Raw genomic sequence first — 15,816 nt, forward strand, 5'->3', positions numbered from 1 at the left:
GTCGAAAAAGAACATCCAGTCTCATCCCACTTTCCAACTCCAGGTCCGTAACCTTGTAGGTTACGGCACTTTAAGTGCACATCCAAGTACCTTTTAAATGTGGTGAGGGTTTCTGCCTCTACAACCCTTCCAGGCAGTGAGTTCCAGACCCCCACCACCCTCTGGGTAAAACAGTTTTTCCTCATCTCTCCTCTAATCTTTCTACCAACTATTTTATATCTATGCCCCCTGGTTATTGTCCTCACTGCTAAAGGAAATAGGTCCTTCCAATCCACTCTATCTAAGCCCTTCATAATTGTATACACCTCAATTAAATCTCCCCTCAGCCTCCTCTGTTCCAAAGAAAACAAACCCAGTTTATCCAATCTTTCCTCATAGCTAAAATACTCCGGTCCAGGCAACATCCTCGTAAATCTCTGAACCCTCTCTAGTGCAATCATATCTTTCAATGCAATCAGAGACGATACACTAGGCTGATTCCAGAGATGAGGGGGTTACCTTATGATGATAGATTGAGTAGACTGAGTCTTTACTCGCTGGAGTTCAGAAGGATGAGGGGTGATCTTATAGAAACATTTAAAATAATGAAAGGGATAGACAAGACAGAGGCAGAGAGGTTGTTTCCACTGGTCGGGGAGACTAGAACTAGGGGGCACAGCCTCAAAATACGGGGGAGCTAATTTAAAACCAAGTTGAGAAGGAATTTCTTCTCCCAGAGGGTTGTGAATCTGTGGAATTCTTTGCCCAGGGAAGCAGTTGAGGCTAGCTCATTGAATGTATTCAAATCACAGATAGATAGATTTTTAACCAATAAGGGAATTAAGGGTTATGGGGAGCGGGCGGGTAAGTGGAGCTGAGTCCACGGCCAGAATGAGCCATGATCTTGTTGAGTGGCGGAGCAGGCTCGAGGGGCTAGATGGCCTACTCCTGTTCCTAATTCTTATGTTCTTTTTTTCCCTGTAATGTGGTGACCAGAACTGCATGCAGTACTCCAGCTGTGGCTCCAGTGTTGCTGCTTTGCTAACTTGTCCTTCTGAGCAGCTGCAGTTTCAACCAAATGGCAGAGCCCATCTTCCACATCAGCTAGATTTTTTGGCAACTTTGACGAGTTCACATTTGCAGTCATTTCTGATTATACTGGTGGCATCCGTCAGTTTAACGACAGTTATATAGTTCCTGTATGAATATATACCATGACCATTAGTTTTACCCACTTAACAAACAGCACAATCCATTCTGTTATTTAATATTTTAGCAGGCTTTACTGAATGGATTTGTGCATCACTGTCTCACCAGCAAAAAGGTTTAGCAACACAATTGGCATGTTCCTGCATCATTGCACTCAAATACAGGATGTATTGTGGTGAGGGTTTCTGCTCTACCATCCTTTCAGTAAGTGAGTTCCAGACTCCCACCACCCTCTGTTTGTGAATTGCATAAGGCTGATGGCAATGGTCTATATTCTTACAGGGATGGTTTACTCGACTTGACCACATAACCAAATGTCACCTTTGCCCAAAAGAGGTTGCTTCAAACTTGACTTTGACAAAAAAGATGTAAGGGAAAGTTGACTGAACACCTTTTGAATAAAGTCGACATCTCTAAGAGTTTCTCGGGTAAATTTTCAACTTGCCACTCTGAAGTAAAGCTGGCAGTATGGATCAGCTGTCCCTTATAGACACTGTCACTGGTTCCAATGGAAATTAAAATTCGCCGTTTTCGTGTAACGGGTGGCTGATTCAAACCACCACTTTTATACCCCAATGGCATGTCGGAAAATCTACCCCAATGTTTCATCAAAATGAATTTTTCCATATGTGTTATGGATACCTCATTGAAGTGTGATACACAGAAATCTGACTCCAGCTTTTTAAAAATTCTTTCACGGGATGTGGGTATCGCAGCAAGACCAGCATTTATTGCCCATCCCGAATCACCTTCGAGAAGGTGGTGGTGAGCTGCCTTGGATAAATGTCTTGTGAGGCCATTTCAGAGGGGAGTTAAAAGTCAACCACATTGCTGTGGGTCTGGAGTCACGTATCGGCCAGACCAGGTAAGGACGGCAGATTTCCTTCCCTAAAGGACATTAGTGAACCAGTTGGGTATTTACAGCAATCTGGTAGTTTATGTCACCATTACTGATACTAGCTTTTTTTATTCCTAATAAACTGAATTTAAATTCCCCAACTAACATGTGAGATTTGAATTCATGTTTCCGGATCATGAGTACAGGCCTCTGGATTACTACTCCGGTAACATAGCCACTATGCTACTGCACCCGATAATAAGTACAGGCTTTTAAGGAGCTGTGCTTTTCAATATTTCAATTTCGGTAAAGGGAAACTGTCGCCATTACCAGGGAGGGGGAAGAGTCATATATCATTATTTTCATGGTGATATCATGTACTATCCAAATTCTGTCACTGCAGCGTAGCTGGCAAATGAATAAGGAGAGGTTGGGATTGGATGTAGAAGCACATGCTGCTGAACAGATTGAAATACCTCAGGGAGATGTTTAACCGGTGCCGGATTGAGTCATAACCAGAGATAGATGTGCCTTGTTAAAGTGACATTTTAATTTGTGTCCTGACAGAAACCTGTGCAGCCTGTGGAAGATCCCTATGGTACAAATGCTGTCGTCGATTTTGGGGCTTTCACTGTCCCAGTAGCGGTCATGTACCCTGAAAGTACAGTAGCAGAAATGTACCCGGAAAGTACAGGCCCAGAGTAAGTACAGCTGCTTTATGTTTTGTTGTGCTTTCTTCAGACTCACAGTATAGTTTTGTAAGATGCACAGAAAATAAATTTACTAAGCCTATAATTTCCATTCCTACCCCTTGCAATTTTACCCCACCATCTCCTAAAGGTGGTGACTTGTGCTCATAGTCATCCGGCCAACAGACCCTACCTCACACAAAGGCTATTCTTCATGTGTGGGCCTCGACAGCAGTCTGAATGTGTGTGTGTGTGAGTGAGTGAGCCTATCAGATGTCACAATATGGTGAACAAGAGCAAGAATCCTGTTTGATTTCCCCCTCTCCTCCCCCTTCCTTAGCCCAGACACATTCACTGTTCCAACCCCTACCCATGTTGACATTAGCTAACTCAACACAGACTGGAGATCAAACCAGGAATCATTCTGGCTTGAGATTTAACCCCCATATCTATCCAGCATCGTCTGGTTATTTCCACTTCTGTAATGATGACCACCTCTGTCCTTACCTCACTCCCACTGACACACCTCTTATTCTTTTGTAAGCTGCAAGCTCAGTTTCTGCTATGTTCATCTTGCCAGCCTCCCAAACTCCACCCTAATAAACTCTAACTTGTCCAAAACCCACATCCCAGTCCCACACTAACTCCTAGCCACCTATTACTTCTGTCCTCGCAAACCTACACTGACTCCCTGTCCTCCAATACATTCAATTCAAAATCCTGATCCTCATTGATAATTACCTCCGTGACCTTGCCTCACTCTAACTCTGTGGCCTTCTGCAGCCTTATATCCCATCCTGCACCCTCAAGCCTTCTGACTCAGGGCTCCTGTGCATCACTCCCTCCCAACTTTCCACTATTGGAGGTAGAGTCCTCAGCCATCTCAGCTCTATTCTCTGGAACTTCCTCTTTTTGTTCACTTTCAAAAGCCTTCTCTTCAACGACACCTTTGGTCACCATCCCTAACTGTTCTCCTTCCATTGCTTGATGTCTGCTTCTTCTCAGTGAAGTGTCGTGTTGGTGTGTTCATTACATTAAAGGATCGCTACAAATGAAATTGTTTGTTGTTATATGGCAACATACATACTAACTGAGCCATCAAGGAAACTTTCATATCTTAACAACAAAATCTCAGTAATCTTTGTTTAAGTGTTAAATGCTGGTGACTTCACGAGCACATCTATCTTAAAAGTGTTACTAAGCCCAATCATGCAAGATAGCTACAGTTACTCAGCAGTACCTTGAGTTCTTCCTCTATTATTAATTTCCTTTGTACATTTAGGCTGAGTGACTCCACCAAGTCCAGCACTTTTTAGCTTACCGTTGGAATAACAATAACAGGACCAACAGTCAGAGAAAGCAGAGTTAGTCCTGTGTTTGATATTTGAAAAGACAAATTGCTGGTGAAACTCAACAACAACTTGCATTTATATAGCACCTTAAACATAGGAAAAAATCTCAAGCTGCTTCACAAGAGTATTATGATAAAAAAAATTAATTTGACACCTGGCCAGATAAGAAGAAATTCCGGCAGATGACCAAAAGCTTGGTCAAAGAGGTAGGTTTTAAGGAACGTCTTGAAGGAGGAAAGAGAGGTAAAGAGGCGGAGTGGTTTAAGGAGGGAGTTCCAGAGCTTACGGCCAAGGCAACAGAAGGCACGGCCACCGATGGTTGAGCAATTATAATCAGGGATGCTCAAGAGGGCAGAATTTGGGAAGTGCAGATATCTCGGGGGTGGGGGGGGGGGCGGGGTTGTGAGGCTGAATGAGATTACAGAGATGGAGAGGGGCGAGGCCATGGAGGGATTTGTAAACAAGGATGAGAATTTCAAAATCGAGGCATTGCTTAACTGGGAGCCAATGTCGGTCAGCGAGCAGAGGGGTGATGGGTGAGTGGGACTTGGTGCGAGTTAGGACACGGGCTGCCGAGTTTTGGATGACCTCAAGGTTATGTAGGGTAGAATGTGAGAGGCCAGCCAGGAGTACATTGGAATAGTCAAGTCTAGAGGTAACAAGGGCATGGATGAGAGTGTCAGCAGCACATGAGCTGAGGCAAGGGCAGAGATGAGCAATGTTACGGAGGTGGAAATAGGCGGTCTTTTTTATGAGTTTAGAAACTCACTGTTTATATGAAGCTGTTGAATAATGGTTTCACTATTTGTCAGCTGTAAAGAATTGGTGTTTGTGTCTGCAGCATATTAGCTACTATCATCAGTGAATAGTGAATTAGGTTAAGGGACATTGGAAGCTCATTTTAACTTTGGGTAATAGTGTAAAACTTAGGAGATCGGTTCAGTCGCCCAATATACATCTCTCCCCAGTTTAATTTCTATAGAAAGGAAAAGCAAGAGCGGTGACAGGGCGGTGGAAGCAGATTCAATAACAGCTTTTAAAAGTGAATTGGATAAATACTTGAAAAGGAAAAATGTGCAGGGCTATGGGGAAAGAGCAAGGGAGTGGGACTAATTGGATAGCTCTTTCAAAAGCCGGCACAGGCACGATGGGTCGAGTGGCCTTCTCCTGTATTCGTCTCGGATATTATGATCCTTCTTTTGGAAGATATTGAGGCAAGGTAGTTCCTGAAACCGCCAGGGAAGCCTACATCATTTCTACAGTCACTAGATTGACCCGTAGGTGCGTTGACCCCCAGTGTAGATTATCGACACGGCTGTCTTGTCATCTTTGTCAAAGAACTTTTATTTCTAATGCGGGTGTGATTGGCACAATGATGTCACCACATCAGCAATCACTGATGCATATCACTTGTTTACAAACCTGATAACATTATAGGGATAGATTTCCGGCCACTTGGCAATCATTTTACAAGGTTGATACTTAGAATAGAAGTTAGGTTGAACAGTTTATTAATAATAATCAGTAGAAGATGAACATTTCATTTAATTTTTAGAGCAACAAAAGTTGGAATTCCTGAAACTGGGGAATAGAATTCTGCATCTTCAACAGTGCCAGTGTAACAGGTTAGTGATCACTTTCATTTTCACTGCTTTGTGACAGCTTTAAAAGAAATTCCACTAAAATATTAATAACAATGAGTGAGTACTTGTCACACGCAGTGCTTATTCTGACAAGAATGTCTCTCTTTAACAGTTTATTTGGAGTAATATAGTGATTGGATGCATTGCATAATAGAATGTTCACATATTTCATGCTTTTTTACTTCATCACTAAAGAATATGTTTAAGATAGTTGAAAATTGTGTGCTTATAAATGCATTCTTTTAAAGTGGATTTATTGGTTAGATTTTCTTCTTCCTGCACCATTGAGTGTATTGAATCACGTAGGCAATTATATGGAGAAAAATTGGATGGACCCCCTTTAACAACCGTGCTAAATTTGTCTCGATTTGCTGTGCTGAGGTGATCCAATGTACCCAGGTGGAGGAACAGGAAAATCACTCCCACACGGCAGCATTGCTTTAGGACTCTGTGAATGCCCATCAGTCCTTTAGCCTCTTGTCCCAAGTGCTTAAAAAGTACGTGCAATATGCTCTAACTTTCGGACCCTTCATCCAAAGGTCCTACCTTTAAAATTGCTACAAAGTTAGCTAAATCCCAGGGACTGTCATCAAATTATCCTGGCACTCCCCAAACAGCACATTGCTCCCTGCAATAACCCCAGTGATAAGCATCCGTTGCTGATGGTGGATCGCCAGCGTTGTGACTGCCAGAAATAACCTGCCCAGCAAAATATGTTATTGATGTAAAATCATTTTTGTTTTGTTTTGATGTTTGTTTCAAATTAAATAACATTTGTGATAGCCTGTCAGAGCTAACATATTGGCCCTGATTTTAACTCCCCCCCCCCCCCCCCGCCCCCCAATTGGCGGAAAGTTAAATCAAGGGCAGCAACATCTACCCGGTGATCCCACTGCCTTCCCGCCGGGTCCCAATATTAACCTGCTCGGTTGACTCAGCATTCATTTTTGTTTGAGTACACTTCTGTGAAAAACCTTGGGGTGTTTCTCTATATTAAAGGCACTATATAACTGGGCGTTGTATAATGAAGTGCGTGCTACAATGGAACATGACAAAATTGGAAAGTCTAAAATATTCTTCCAAATGAAGGAAATTTAAAAGTTAGAAGAAAATAGTCAAAACCCATTGCAATGTGTGAATACTTCCTATCTGTTTTCATCTTAATTCTGCATGTACAAATGATCTGTCTCTCTCTCTCCCCCCCCCCCCCCCGCTGTGTCACACTATATTCTTCCAGATCAGAGGATAGACAGACATCCTGCCCTGTAACGCTGCTGTGTAATCAACTATGAGGACTATATGCCAACGTAATCTAGCGTTTTTCACCTTCCAGTTTTTTTCTCACTCTCTGTGAGGAGGCATCCAGCTACCGTCATCTGGAGACACCACCTGAAACTGGGAGCTCACTGGTGGGGGGGCTACTAACACAGACCCTGTCTGACAGCTCCGTCGCAGTGTACTGATGTGTTTAACTTTGGGGGAAAGAACCTCTTGTTGTTGTTCAAGAGGATGTTTCATTGCAAAGCACAACAATAACAAATCAACTTAAATGTGGATTGAAAATAATTCTAGGCCATGGTTAATTAAAGCCTGGGAATTATGGTGTGTTGCTTTAGAATGGAAGCACTTACCATTTTGGCAATTAAACAGAGGCATTGACCTATTTATTTTAAATTGGTTAACACCCCTTGAAAATAGCAACGTAATTGTTGGCAAATGTGTTAAGCATTTACAAACTAATATCGGACTATGGGGGTATATCTTGACTTTGTGGGAGAGTGTAAAACGGGTGACAGTGAATCTGCACCGCGTTTTACATCTCTCCTGATTTTTATTTCCATTCACTTAAATGGAAAGAAACATCGGGAGGGATGGATGTAGAATGGGCTATCATTCATTTTACGCGATCGTGCAAAGTCAAAATCTAACCCTCTATAAGTCACTTAATACAAAAATCTTAGGGCTGGATTTTGGGCTTTTTGGATTTTGGGACGTTAATCGCGGCGGGGCGTTAAAGTTAGCGCCTGAAAATAGTTTGCGCCTCTGACTGCAAGTTTCGGCAAAAATGTAAGTTGGAGGTGTGTTGGCGTTAAGTCAGGCATTACACAATGGACTTTGTGTTCCCGAGCCGAAACTTGCGGCGGTAAAAAAGTTTCATTGTTGTTTAGTGCCCTGCAACATAACGTTTGGTTTTATTTCGGTGGAGGGTGTTTTTGTGACTTTGGTGCAGTAACATTTATGAATCATCATTTACCATTGGTGTCTTGTGCATCATTCCAACGTTCACCGGAAATGTGCCTTTACGGGGGCACATAGCGTGTCGAGTATTAGCTCCATCCCTCAGCTTTCTCGATTTAGGAGAGCTGGCGATGTGCGAGTATTGGTCCGCCAGCATCTCCACGGTGCCTTCCCATGGATGGGGTGGCTATCCAATGGGGGCCTCGCAGGCTCCTCTTCATCATCCTCCTCCTCCTGAGGTGAGCCTGCAATCCCCACTGGCAATGCTTGGCCCCTCATGATGGCCAAGCTGTGCAGCATGCAGCACACCACAATGAATTCAGAGACCTGTTGAGGGGGATATTGAAAGCTGCCTCCAGAGCGGTGCAGGCATGGGTCTGCCTGTAGGAGATGGCATATCTCTGTCAGCACTTCCTTTCAGAAGCGCAGCCTTCTCACACACTGCTCCGCAGAGAGCTGGAGGTCTGAGCGTTGGTGCGTGTAAACCCGTGGGGGGTAAGCCCTCCTCCCCAGACGTCTTCGGCCTCTCATCATCCATGGGCTGACATGGCCAAGAGTCCTTCCTCTAGCTTGACACCACCTGGCAATAGCATGGAGCAAGTTACGCTGGCGAACTAGTAATGTCCCCATTAAATTTTCTCACTAAAGTTGTAAGGACACTGTAAGGGCAGATAAAAGTGAAGTTTGCAAGTTGGAGCTTCATGCAGCATTATGTTTGTGCGAGATCCCATTACTATCAATGAGAAAACCCTCCTAAAACAAGAAACACAGCATAATAAATTTAAAAATAATTGAAATTAAATGTAATTAAATGTTTTGAAAACAATATATATTTTTTGGACACTTTTTTTAATGTGTTTTAATAGGGTTAAAAATAAACTTACCTTAATGGACAGAGTTTTTAACACAAAAATGAATGATTAGATTTAATTTTTATATGTTTTAAAACTCTTACACTAGCAAAAGTAAGCTATGCGTCTGCTTTTACCAGGGGTAAAAGTTTGAAGGACATTCGCTGGGCAGGAGTTGGGCAAATAGTCCAATCTCTCCCGCGCGGATGTCCTTCTCCCGGGGATGCGGAGGATCTGTCAAGAGAAATCTCAACAGATCGGAAAAGCCGGTGTTCGGCGCGTGCGCATCGCGCCCTGAAAAACAGTTTTTGGGAGGCATCGCGGGGTCCGTGCGCACTTCGTACGGACCCGGTGAGGCCAGAATTTTCTGCCCTATGTTTTCCCATTTTAGCCTAATTAAATACATATATTATCCCCCAAATCAATGGAAAGTCTTCAGGTAAAATATGAATTATCGAAACAAAATTCAGAACATTAAATGCTGAAGAAAGCTATTCAAATACGCAGGTTTTTCAAAATTAGATGGATACAAGAAGACCTTTTGAAACTTCATTGTTCCAACTTCTTTGTGGAAACATCCTTGACATTAAAGTTGTTTTTTTTATATTACCTGCTTTGAAATACTTTGCCATAGTGAACAAAGGGAACTGGCACATTTTTACCTCTTTTTCTGAGCATTGCAACTGTCAAGTTGAAATTTGCTCTTTTATTATCAATGTTGACATCAGCTAACAACAGACTGGCGATCAAATCAGAGACCTTCTTGGTTTGAGAGTTAAACCCCATATCCTATCTATCAGCAAGTCTGGTTATTTCTCTTTCTGTAATGACTGCCACCTCACTCCCACTGCCGTTGATCGCAGCTTTGTGATATAATCACTGTCACACAATTCTGAAACCTCTGACGTAGTTGGTGCAGTTCTGGTCATCTAACCAGAGGAAGAATATTATTGGGTGCTACCAAGATGCTACCTGGTGTCAGGAATCTTAAGTTATGAGGGAAGGTTGAAGAAGTTTGGCTCATTCTTTTAAGAAAAAGGACTTCAAATTGAACTAAATTGTTAAGATTATGATGAAGATTGGCAAAGTTAATGCAAGCTAATTGTTCATTATGGCAATGTAATGTATTTGCTTCATGTGTTCGTTGCTTCAGAATTCAAAGCAACACATCGCTATTAAGAACTAGTTGGTTTATTAACAAAGGTTTAACAATCACACTCAGCTCACAACTGCATACCTCATCGCGAATGACCTAGACCCAACTGACTGGGGTTTTATTGAGTCTTGTGAACATCACGTGATTGGCTTAGCCACTCACAATGCAACAGCTCTATAAACCTGTGAGCATACTTACAGGTGCATACATTGCAGACAATATACTTCAAGCCAAGTAATAACATTCCGCCAGGAGTTTCCTCAGGATACTTTGCTGATTGGCCACCTTAATCGGCGGAAACCCAATTTGTGTGTCTATCTGGAGTTACGGCAGCTGATCAGGACACTCCCCATCAAAGTAATGCCTGGAGTTCAAACTTAAGAGTAAAACGGGATGGACTTTTGAACTCAAAGGGATACAGTGCTGTGAAATAGGTTACCAAGAAAAGCTGTTGAAGTCGGCATTATCAATTGATTCAAGTGGCAATTGGACGCGTTTCTTTAGAGAGAAAGGACTGAAGGATAAGTTCAGAATGTGTGTAGGTGAAAAAGTGTTGACCTTGTTGGGCGCACATCTTTAAGTATGAAGTATTTGAAAAGATAGATCTAAAGATAGATCAGTAACTACAAGTATCTGTTTTCTGTGTACCCTGCTGTGAAGTTAATTATGCACTAACGCCATGAAACAGCCTCCCCAATCTAAAATGTGGTATTATGGTGGTTATAGATTTGCACGATAATGCTGAGCTGAAGTAAAGCCACAACAATAAAATCCATTGGAAATGTAAGAGTGTAAAAATCGCAGATCATATGATATGTGCCACACTTGGATTGGGTACACAATGGCTGTCATTTACCTTGACATGTACAGACCGTTTTTGGCACAAATTAAAATAGTAAATCAGGAGCCACAGCACACAGACGCTGTCAATTAAAAGTCGATTACAATGTTTCGAGCAGTAATCGAGATTTATAAAATAATGTAGGGACGAGCCTGTGCTTATGTGGACCTATCATTTCAACTGGATGGGTATGGGAGAACCATGCTCCCGCTCAATGCTCCCATTTAGCTGAAGCTCCTGTGCAGGCTGCCTGCTGGCTTCTCAATGGATAAACAGCACATGCACAGAAGTTTGAATGGGCCGAGCAGCCCCTAATAGGGGTCACCCACCTGAAAAAAATTAGAGGGAATATAGGTCACACTGACAAGTTATGTAAGGGTAGAACTAGATGGGTTTACTGCTTGATTAGTGCTAGACTGATATTATAACTAGTGCAAGTATCAGCTCTGTACAGTGTGAGGCCACTGCAACACTGATACATTCCAACATGTGAAAATAGCGGACAGAAAAAGACTCACTAGTCCAATCAGCCTGTTATGATCCCCTATGCATCATGATACAGACATTCCCTACCCACCCGGAGCTACGTGAAAAACTAGATAAAAGTCCAGGCCAATTAGGAAGAAACAATTTCTGAAAATGTCCTCTCCGACCCCATTAGGTGATCAAAACTAGTCCAGGAGAACACATTGACCCTGATTTATATTACAGAGTACCTACCTCTTGTATGAGGTGATCTCCGCCCTCGCCAGAAACAGGTCCAACTCTCGTTAAAGGAATGCAGCGAATCACTGTTTACCGCATGAGACAGTAGCCTGTTCCACAGGTTCACTATTCTCTGGAAAAAGACGAATGGCCAAACATCCTATCTAATCGTGCCTTTACATAACTTGTAGGCGTGGCACCTGGTTCTCCCAAACCAATCCAGTTGATATAATTTGTGCACATTAACACAATCTAGTCCCTTCATTATTTTATAAATCTCAATCAAATCGCCCTTGAGTATACGGATTGCTAAAGTGTACAGACCCAACTCTTTGAGCTTATCTGGGTAACTAAGATGTTTTAAACTGTGAATTAATCTTGTGGACTTCCTCTGCACCCTTTCCAAAGCTTCAATATCACCCACCATCTGAACTGGACACTGTCGATAATTCGTATGACCTTGTTTGATTTAACTATAGTTTCACAGCATTGGTCATGAACGTTTAGAGTGATGCACTATATCAACCAAATCTCTTTCTTTCACTACTGGCTTTAATTCTATTCCCTGTTGAATGTACATATATTTAGCATTAGACCTGGCTATCTGCATAAGACAACAGGTTAAACATAATTTGCTAGCACTGGCCCATTTCCGAACACATTGAGTTCTGCTTACATAGGAGCATAAGAACATAAGAAATAGGAGCAGGAGTAGGCCATACAGCCCCTTGAGCCTGCTCCACCATTTAATATGATCATGGCTGATCCGATCATGGACTTAGATCCACTTCCCTGCCCGTTCCCCATAACTCCTTATTCCCTTATCAGTTAAGAAACTGTCTCCTGAGCATGAGATGAGCATCCTCTACCATTCTTACACTCGTACATATCTTGGTATCGTTTTCAAGCTTGTGAATCATTGGCCCAACACTACATCTAGGTCATTAATGAAAATAATAAATAGCCAATGTCCTAACACCAATCCCTGTTGGATTCCACTGGTAACTGATCTCCAAGCAGATATATTCCATTGACATCAACCTTCTGCCGATGAACATTCAGCCAATTCTCAATTGACCGTCGCAGATTACCACGAATTCCCAAAGATTCTATATTATATAGAATCCACTTGTGCAACACCTTATCAAAAGCTATCTGAAAGTCCAGGTAGATAATGTCCACTGGGTTATCTTTATCCATGAACCTGGTGACTTCTTGAGAAAATTCAATCAAATTTGTAAGACACAGCCTGCTTTGCCGGATGTTGGGTGTCACTGAAAGGCCTTCTGTATCTAAGTCATCATATAGGGAATACTTAATGGTTGCTTTGAGCTTCCAGCCTATTACTGAATTCAAGCTAATGGGCTTACTTGGTTCTGCCTTTTCACACTTTTAAAATATTGGAACTACAATAACATCCTTCTAGTCTAGAGGAAAAGTTCCCGACTCCAGCAAGCTATTAAAGTTACGGATAAGAGGCTCGCATAGCACCTGTCCCATCTCTTTAAGGAACCATGGGTGGATACCCTCTGGATAAGTTCTGTATACTATCTAAGACAATATCCTTATCTATTTTAGTAACAATGTTATTGTTAACAGCACCACTTAATGCTGTCAGCTGAGCATTGTTGTCAAGGGTAAAGGTCAATGCAAAGTCCTTGATCAGTATCTGTGTCATAAACTGAGGCCCCGATATTTACAGGGAGGTGTGGGGGAGCACGGGCGGAACACATTGAGGGCGGGGATGGGGAGATCCTACCAAAATTAACGACAGGACCTCATTTTTCCTCGTTTTCCGCCTTCTCCCTTGTGCAACATCTTCATGGTTGCATCCAGACCTCTGGCAATGCTGATGTGTAAGCAGCCTCTGAGGGTTTGTGAGACCATCCCAGAGAGACTCACCCCCTGACTTAGCTCATTCCCTACCTGTGAGAGCAGTCCCTGTCACCACCCTGCTCCACGGTTGGGAAATCCTCTCGCCAACCGATTCAGGCACAACCCCTCACCCAATTACACAATTGTACCTGATTAATAAACATGTTATATTGTGAATATCTTAAGCTCGCACATATTTCACATAAGGGTTTATATGATTTCATTTGGAATAGTACTAAAATAGAAACCTTCAACAAGATTAATACATGTCTTTCAGCCAAAAGAAAATGTACTTAGGGTGGGTGTAGTGATGAGATTTTTAAGGGTTTGGTTCCTTGAATTAACATCTCTTTGCCAGTTGCTCCAAAATCTTGTATATTTTATGGGGCATTATGATATTTATAACTGTAATATATGCACTTGTGAGTATGTTCACAGGTTTGTAGAGTTGTGAGTGGCTTAGCCAGTCAGGTGATGTTCACAAGACTCACTAAAACCCCAGCCAGTTGGGTTCGGGGGATCCACGATGAGGCAGGTGTTTGTGAGCCTCGTGAATGAACTGGTAATGTGTAGTATGATTGTTAAACCTTTGCTAATAAACCAACTAGTTCTTAATTGCAATGTGTTGCTATGAATTCTTAAGCAAAGAACCCATGAAGTAAATACATTACAATAATTCTCCTCCATTTGCCTTATATCTGTGTAAACAATCCACATCAATTCAACCCAGCGGGATTGTACTGCACCTGGTTGCTATTTAACAGCAACATCTGGGGTGTATTCGTACACTTTGATGTGATGCAGTCAGCTTCTTATGTGCACTTTTACTGCTTTGGATATGCCTCCACAAGTTAAAATGGGTCTTTGTGAAGCACTTTACTGTGCAATGAAGATACTTTTTAGCTTTAAGGCCCCATCATTTTGTGCATGTAAATGTATTGCTGAACTGCTTTGCGTTTCCTGTGTGGATAGCGCAGGACCTGCTTTATTGACAGACTAGTCTGCTTCTTCCTGCTGCTCCCCACCCCTAACAAACACCATTGGTTCAAAGGGAGAGATATAGGGGGCTGAGACCTTACACAGTTCATCACAGTTCATCACAAATAATAACTGAAACCTCAATCTAAATATTCACACAGCTATCATTTTCTTCTATAAAACAGGGAGAAATTGAACAAAAGGTACACCCCCTAAAATTTCCGTCCACTTTACCCAGGGGCGGCGATCCGACCACTCGCGTTGAGACTTCTTCCCATGCAGTTGGGAGGAATGAGCATAGAACAGGGTGGCTCATTCTCAGACTTTCTCGTCCTCTCATTTTTCAGTGTGTTAAAATCATGAGTGCAAACCCACAAATAATCATTGTATGGTATGAATTCTAAGTGCAAAAACATTAGATGGCTTGGCAGTGTGAGATGGAGTGTCTGCAGTAATGGTGCGATTGGAGTGTCTGCAGTAATGGTGGGGTTGGAGTGGCTGCAGTAATAGTGAGATGGAGTGTCTGCACTAATGGTGAGATGGAGTGTCGGCATTAATGGTGAGATGGAGTGTCGGCATTAATGGTGAGATGGAGTGTCGACATTAATGGTGAGATGGAGTGTCTGCACTAATGGTGAGATGGAATGTCTGCACTAATGGTGAGATGGAGTGTCGGCATTAATAGTGAGATGGAATGTCTGCACTAATGGTGAGTTGGAGTGTCGGCATTAATAGTGAGATAGAGTGTCTGCACTAATGGTGAGATGGAGTGTCGGCAGTAATAGTGAGATGGAGTGTCTGCACTAATGGTGAGATGGAGTGTCAGCATTAATAGTGAGATAGAGTGTCTGCACTAATAGTGAGATGGAGTGTCGGCAGTAATAGTGAGATGGAGTGTCTGCACTAATGGTGAGATGGAGTGTCGGCATTAATAGTGAGATGGAGTGTCTGCACTAATGGTGAGATGGAGTGTCGGCATTAATAGTGAGATGGAGTGTCTGCACTAATGATGAGATGGAGTGTCTGCACTAATGATGACATTTGTTAAAATACAAGAAATGTAATTGCAACCTGTGAATTATTTTTACAAGCTCTAATTACAACTTTCATATTCTGTTACAGAATTTACACCACATGTCATGAAGATTCAGTACTTGGAAAGGAAATTTAATTGTGAATATATATATATTTGAAAAAATTGCCATTTATAAGCTATTATTGTTTTCTGTTTAATTTTTGAAATGGTGCTTTTCCTTTATAAAGTATCCTGAAGCTGTAGTTGGTGCGATATTCCTATATTCTGATCTTGCAGTCATTTCCAGAAGAAGAAAGCATTCAAATGGGTTGTGGCCAGATTTACCAGCCACATTAATCTCTTGTGTGGGACCTTGTCGAAAGCCTTCTGAAAGTCCAAATATACCACATCAACTGGTTCTCCCTTGTCCACTCTACTGGAAACATC

General features: G+C 42.2%; 1 long non-coding RNA gene across 1 annotated transcript; it reads left to right on the forward strand.

The window, feature by feature from the left end:
* The first annotated feature begins 2,658 nt into the window (after positions 1–2,658).
* On the forward strand, positions 2,659–15,595 carry LOC139226981 (uncharacterized). Its single transcript, XR_011587343.1, has 3 exons — positions 2,659–2,727; positions 5,623–5,692; positions 15,477–15,595. It is a non-coding gene; the product is annotated as an uncharacterized lncRNA (long non-coding RNA).
* The last annotated feature ends 221 nt before the right edge of the window (positions 15,596–15,816 follow it).

This window comes from Pristiophorus japonicus, chromosome 16 (assembly GCF_044704955.1).
Source record: "Pristiophorus japonicus isolate sPriJap1 chromosome 16, sPriJap1.hap1, whole genome shotgun sequence".
NCBI lineage: Eukaryota > Metazoa > Chordata > Chondrichthyes > Pristiophoridae > Pristiophorus > Pristiophorus japonicus.